Here is a 6,000-nt window from a genome sequence, read left to right as displayed (position 1 = left end):
AAAAATACATGATCTGTCTTACAGCAACCACCCCCTGGGACCTGGGGCAAGGACGGGGCAGGCAGCTCGGCCAGGGCCTCCACCACGTCCCCGGAGGCTGGCGTGACCGCCAAGTCGCCGCGGTGGCCCTGACCGGGGGCGGGGGATGGGGAGGAGAAAGGGAAAGAGGCGACCGCCATGTCACCGCAGGCGGCCCTGACCGGTGGGGGGGGGAGGGAGGGCGAGGCGACCGCCATGTCGCCGCGGGCGGCCTTGAGGGAGGGAGGGGGCGGGCCCGCCATGTCGCCGCAGGCGGCCGGGAGGCAGGGAGGGAGGGGGCGGGCCCGCCATGTGGCGGCGGGCGGCCTTGACGGAGGCAGGGAGGGAGGGGGCGGGCCCGCCATGTCGCCGCGGGCGGTCTGGAGGGAGGCAGGGAGGGAGGGGGCGGGTCCGCCATGTCGCCGCAGGCGGCCGGGAGGCAGGGAGGGGGCGGGCCCGCCATGTCGCGGCGGGCGGCCCCGCGGGGCGCGTGAGGCGCCGCGGGGCGGAGCCGGAGGCCTCTCACCGCCCCCCGGTCGGGGCGGTGCTTCTCCCCGCGCCCGGCCGCCCCTGACGGCCAGCGGCGGCGGCGGGGCAGCGGGCAGGCCGCTTGTTTCTCCTCCTCCTCGTCCTGCTGGCCGCCCTCGGTGAGTGCGGGCCCGAGGCCGCCGTCCGCAGGGGCCGGGCCGGGCTGGAAGGAAGCGCGGAGGCTCCGCGGTTGCCGGGGTGGACGCGGCTCTCCGGTTAATCTTGCCGGTGCTACAGCGGCGGCCTTGCGTGCCGGGGGCGCCCGGAGGCCGCGAGGAGGGGCGGCGTGAGCGGGCGGCGGCGGGGGCAGAAGCGAGGGGACCGCGGGGGCGGCGCGGGCAGAGCGCGGCCGGTGCCCGCCCGCCTTGGCGGTGCTCAAGGGACGGGCTTTAATTGCTTAGTTATTTTTTATTACTATTTTTAACTTCTTTTTTTTAACGATGACAAAATCATCCATTCCACTGCGGCGGCAGCGTGTTCTCCGTGGCCACCATGCGCGCTGTAGCGCGGCGGCGGATATTTGCGCCGTCGCCCGGTCTGGCTCGGTACCCGGCTGCGGAGATGCCTCCGCTCCCAGGGCGGGATTAGGCCTGTGCTCGGATTAGCCCCGCCGTGTCCCTGCGGTCCTGTCTGGGCGGTCCGTTGCTGTGATTCCTAACAGCACCGCTGTCCTCTCCTGTTTATTAACTGCAGGTTGTACTTTGATACTTGGTTTCCCCCTCTGAAGCTGGCGTAGGTGTGAGGGGGGAGAAGAGCAAGACATCTTTACTTCGGGAATCTTTAGTATCGGCAGGAAACTTAATATAAAGCAGAGGATTCTCTCACCAAACACTTGGACTTGAGTTAATACCTACCAGCGCTCCACGCTGCTGCTGCTGTTCAGGTTGGCTCATTCTTAATCCGCAGCACCGAAGTAAAGGAAGACCACCCCAGAGAAATATTAACACTGGGATGTTTATTTGCTATTCCTCTGCTTAAAAGCAATTGTGCTCCATCAGAATGCCCCGCTACTAAACTTCTGGGGATTGTTACTTCTTCAAAGAAAGTAGGAAGAATTTAATGTGCGTAGAGTAGGAAGCACAGCTCACTTCTTGCCCACAGAATGTGTGAGGACTTATTCAGAAAATTGTCAGTGCCTTATTCATCGTGCGTTTTGTAAGATGGAGAAAATTCCCGTGGAGGTCGCTAGTGTCTGAAGGAGTCTGAGCACTTACTTAGTGCTGCTTTGCAGACTGTATCATGTAGACTAGTGCTTTCAAGCTCCATTTTTAGTCATAAACCTTTTGTGGTTTGTCTTCTTTCTTCCTCACCTTGTTCCCTTTAACCAGTGAGAAATAGATTCCCGCGTTGTTAGTATTCAAGGAAGTTTTTGTAGTGATGGCAGAAGAGCTGACACAATTGTTGCAGAAAACCACAGAAAAAATATTATCAATATTTAAATGGTAAGAATAGCAGCAAATCTCTTTTACTGGTATTTTCTGACACAGACTCTCATGGTAGGATTTTACCACATAATAGCTGGAATTTTTCTCTCTCCCTGGAGTAATGATCCTATTCATATCACTGGGAAAGTCTGAATTGAAGGGTGGCCCCTTTTTTCCTGAAAAAGGATTTGTCCTGCAGTGGCATGAAAGTTAGGACTTTTTCCCCATAACGCTAGATTTATTTCACAATGGTAATAATCCTCTCATTAGCCCTTCATGCTGAGAGGATGCCTTTTACTTATGTGTCTTTCTTTGCTCTGAAACAGTTCAGATGGCACGCTGTGCTAGAGAAGTTTTAGTCTTGCAGAAATAGCAGTCCAGTTACAGAGCTGCTACGGTGGTAATGGAGTGACTAGAAAGCTGATTCACAATACTCTCATTTTCCTAACAAACCTGTGCACCTATGCAGTCACCCTTCCGCTCTTCATGTGAGTCTTTTGAAACGACAGGACCAATGCTGAGATGTTTTTCCATCCTGTGGACTGAAATTGAAACCAAATTTCAAACCAAACCTTTGTACACACTTACAGCCCTTCCCTGTATTTCCAAGCTCCTTGCAGCTCTTACACCTGAACTCTGTGGTAGGAACATGCAGAAGCATGTTTTCCTGAATATTTTAGTAATGTTGAAAGCTGGTTCTTTGTTAAAACTACTTCAAGCTGCATATTTAGTAATGAACAGTTTAAGATTGCTAACAGAAGGGAAACGGATAACAAATCTGTACAGAGGTAGGAAAAAATTCAAGGCTTGATTTTTCAGTGTTCTGTAATCTCCAAAGAAGTGTCCCTGTATTCTTAGGCATATTACTATTTGCTTTCCTGCAGCAACAAAAAAGAAAATAGTCTCTACTTTTTAACTAGGACACTCCGTGGTGAATGTGCTGACAGAGCGTTCCTTTAACACTTAAGCCTGCTCAGTTAGGGTCTGGGTTTTGTTAACTATAAGGTTTGCTTGTGTTCCAGAGGCAGTCTGAGGACACTACATATGTGTGCTTCTCAGAGTCATCAAAAGCAGGAGAGATGGATGCAGAAGAAGTCTTTCCACTGTCTGTTAGGCGAAAAGTGAACTAGGCATGTTGGAGGGAGGAAGCAGGTAGCGTTTGGCTTCCCAGAGGGATGACTTGAGGATGTTTGTCATCCATGTCTTGGAACTGGGCGCTCATGTAAACCTCCAGCTCTCTTGGAGCTGGAGTTTCTTTAAGACCTAAGGGACTGATTTCACAAGCTTGACCTGTGAACTAGACCTTGACTTTCTAGGTGTGAAATAGTGGTGCTAACAAAGTGAAATGCTCAGAATGCTTGAGACAGCCTGTAAAAGATATGGATTAAAGGCACATGATGACTTTGAATGAATGTATATTTTTGTGCTGTAGTCAAAGTTTTAGGCATCTGGAGCAAGCAATAAAGTCAGCAGTTTGGAGTCCTGTCCCAGTATAGAGTCTCTTTTGAGCCTTGAGGTTGAAAGGGTTCTGTGAAACTTTGTGTGGATACAGTGTTTTAAAAAAATCTTTTACATATTACTGCATTTTCTTCCAGCGTTTTCTTCCAGTGTGCAATAATGGTGTAGTTGATATCAGCAGAAGAGTTGCTCACTTGTGAAATTGTTAGTGACCTTCTCTGGCTGCTTCTCCATTACATGGCTCCTTAAAGACATTCTTTCTTGAAATCTGAAATCTCCCCAGTGAATGAGAATGTTTACAGCACTGCTGCACTATACATTTCATAAATACTGGCCTTCTCTGTCACAGGCAGAGTAAGTGTTACATATAAAGAGCTTCTCTTTATCAAAAGAAGAAATGTATGTTTATTGCAACAGTACCTGAGCTCTATATTCTGTTCTGGGTGCATGCAAAAGTAACTACAGCTAGATACATTGTGAAACAAAACTCTGCTTGCTCTAGTAGTGGTATTGAACTTTATACAAATACTGCTGGGATTTGGGTCTTTTTTCCTTTAGTAGATGTTTGAGTAACAAATATTTTGCTTAGGCAACTTGAATATTTAAACTAGAATTTTTATCCATGAAATATCTGCATTTTTCCCCCCTAAACTGTCTGAATTATCACTAATTACATACTGTGGCTGGATTTGTTCACTGAAGTATTACTACTGCATACAGCTGACTCATATTGTGGGAGACTGAGTTTCCCTATCAGAAATGCAGACTTCTGACAACATGCTTGAAATGGATGTTTTCATGTAAGGTAGGCAGAGTGTGTTGCAATTCTAAGAGGTCAGAAGTTTCTACCTGCTGGATCTTCTGGAGGTTATGGGTGAGAGATCAAGAACTTAGGCAAATTGGAAGTGCAGGCTTCAATATTTTTAATAAAGGCCCATCACTGAGCAGAATGTGAAACCACGAGAAAAGCTGCATAAGTGGTAAAGTTCATTTGCTATTGGGGAACAAAGCTTGAAGCATTAATCCTTAGTTTAAGAAGTGCTCTCTAGCTATACATAGTTCTTAGTAATGTCAGAAAACACATGCTCAGTATTATCTTGATGGATTTCCAGTTGAGTAGCCTGGTGCTCTGCTGCAGTTCCCCTTAGGTTAAGTTCAGCTACTTGCTCTTGCTATTTAGAGATGCCTTGTCAAATACGTGGCAGAAAGTACAGATACATACACACAGGCAATGTTAACTAGTGGAGCAGATAAAACTAAAGGAAAAAACATGGGGGGGGGGGTGAGGGAAGGATGATAATCACAGCTGAAGGTTGTAGAGACAAGATTAGGTTCAGCATGTACAGTAAATGCTGTGTTTTCTGAGCAAGGTCATGGGTATTCCAGTCTTCCATCTGTCTTCTGTTTCCTATCCTGAAGCAGGGGCTTTCATCAGTGCAGTCCCGCCAGCTCACCACTCTTTCAATCAGAAGGTTTTTTTCTTCACAGATTCCCATGGTAGCTGCAAGTTTAAACCTTCCAGGCTTGAAAAGTCACCACCTTTTCTTTCAGGGCTGGTAAAGTTCCATCTTTGCTTTCATCGAGTGAAACTTTCTCTGGCATTTCTAGCATCCTGTAAGGTGCCCAAATTAAGCTATTCCTTTGCCAATTCTGTGCTAATAATTTTTTCCTCCTGGCTGTGGTAGAGAGTTTACCCAGTATTGAGGGAAAAGAGCTTTTACCACTTGAAAGACATGCTGTGGTCAGGCTATTATTGTATAGCGATCTCCATACACAATACAGCCAATAAGGACTTCTGTGTTGGTCTTTTGTTGCAAGTGAGCATGTGAGCACTCAGGGTGAATGGTGAGTTTACTGACCCACGCAGTACGGATGGAGTGAGGAATGTTGCTCTGGTCACGTTTTGCTAGTGTGAGTGCTCTGTTAAGAGTATCACAATATAAAACCTCTGTTGCCAGAGAAATCTGAACCCTCCATTTTCATATCTACTGATACGGACTGTATGGAACAGCTGTTAATGTTATGGGTTTGCTCTCTAAGCGGAAGGGTAAATGTTACATGGATGAAAAACAACTTGCTTGTTTTATATTTGGAAAGCTATGGCTTACTTCAATAAATTTTCCTGTCGTGGTTTTCAGGTTTTCTACGCTGATGCTTAGAATCCTTTTGCACTTTTCCCTCTGTGGGAGGAGGTGAGATACAGAAAAGCTGATTAGATTCTAGGTATACTGTAATAAAAGATGGGGCTAGATGGCACACTGCCATGGTCAGCCAGCTTCCAACTTGTGTTGAGCAACTTCAGTACAATAGGCTGGGTAGATCACAATATTGATAGCAAGCCTAGGTTTGAAGATGGTCAGCATTGATGTTAGCCAAATTATCAATTGCGCACAAACTGTATCTTAGTAGGTACAGGAAGGGCTAAAATAAAGCAATTTTTTGTCTGGTACGCTCTATATAATTCATGCAGTCCTTAAGCGAACATTCAAGTAAAGAGAATGCGTATCCAGGCAGAAGGTAAGATACTTGAAGGGGGAAGGACAAAGAAGGGAATGCCACTGCTTTAGAAAAA

General features: G+C 47.5%; 1 protein-coding gene across 2 annotated transcripts in view; it reads left to right on the top strand.

The window, feature by feature from the left end:
• The first annotated feature begins 511 nt into the window (after positions 1-511).
• ACO1 (aconitase 1) overlaps positions 512-6,000 on the top strand; it is a 33,675-nt gene continuing 28,186 nt past the window's right edge. The window contains exons 1-2 of one of the 2 annotated variants that reach the window (XM_026100515.2): positions 541-665; positions 1,240-1,429. The gene's annotated coding sequence lies outside the window, so the exon portion shown is untranslated. Of the gene's footprint in view, positions 666-1,239; positions 1,430-6,000 lie in introns of both variants that reach the window. The other variant, XM_026100514.2, reaches the window with a different exon arrangement.

The sequence above is a fragment of the Dromaius novaehollandiae genome, chromosome Z, assembly GCF_036370855.1.
Source record: "Dromaius novaehollandiae isolate bDroNov1 chromosome Z, bDroNov1.hap1, whole genome shotgun sequence".
NCBI classification, from domain to species: Eukaryota; Metazoa; Chordata; class Aves; order Casuariiformes; family Dromaiidae; genus Dromaius; species Dromaius novaehollandiae.
The sequence above is the reverse complement of the archived record's forward strand: the minus strand, read 5'-3'. Positions and strand labels throughout refer to the sequence as shown.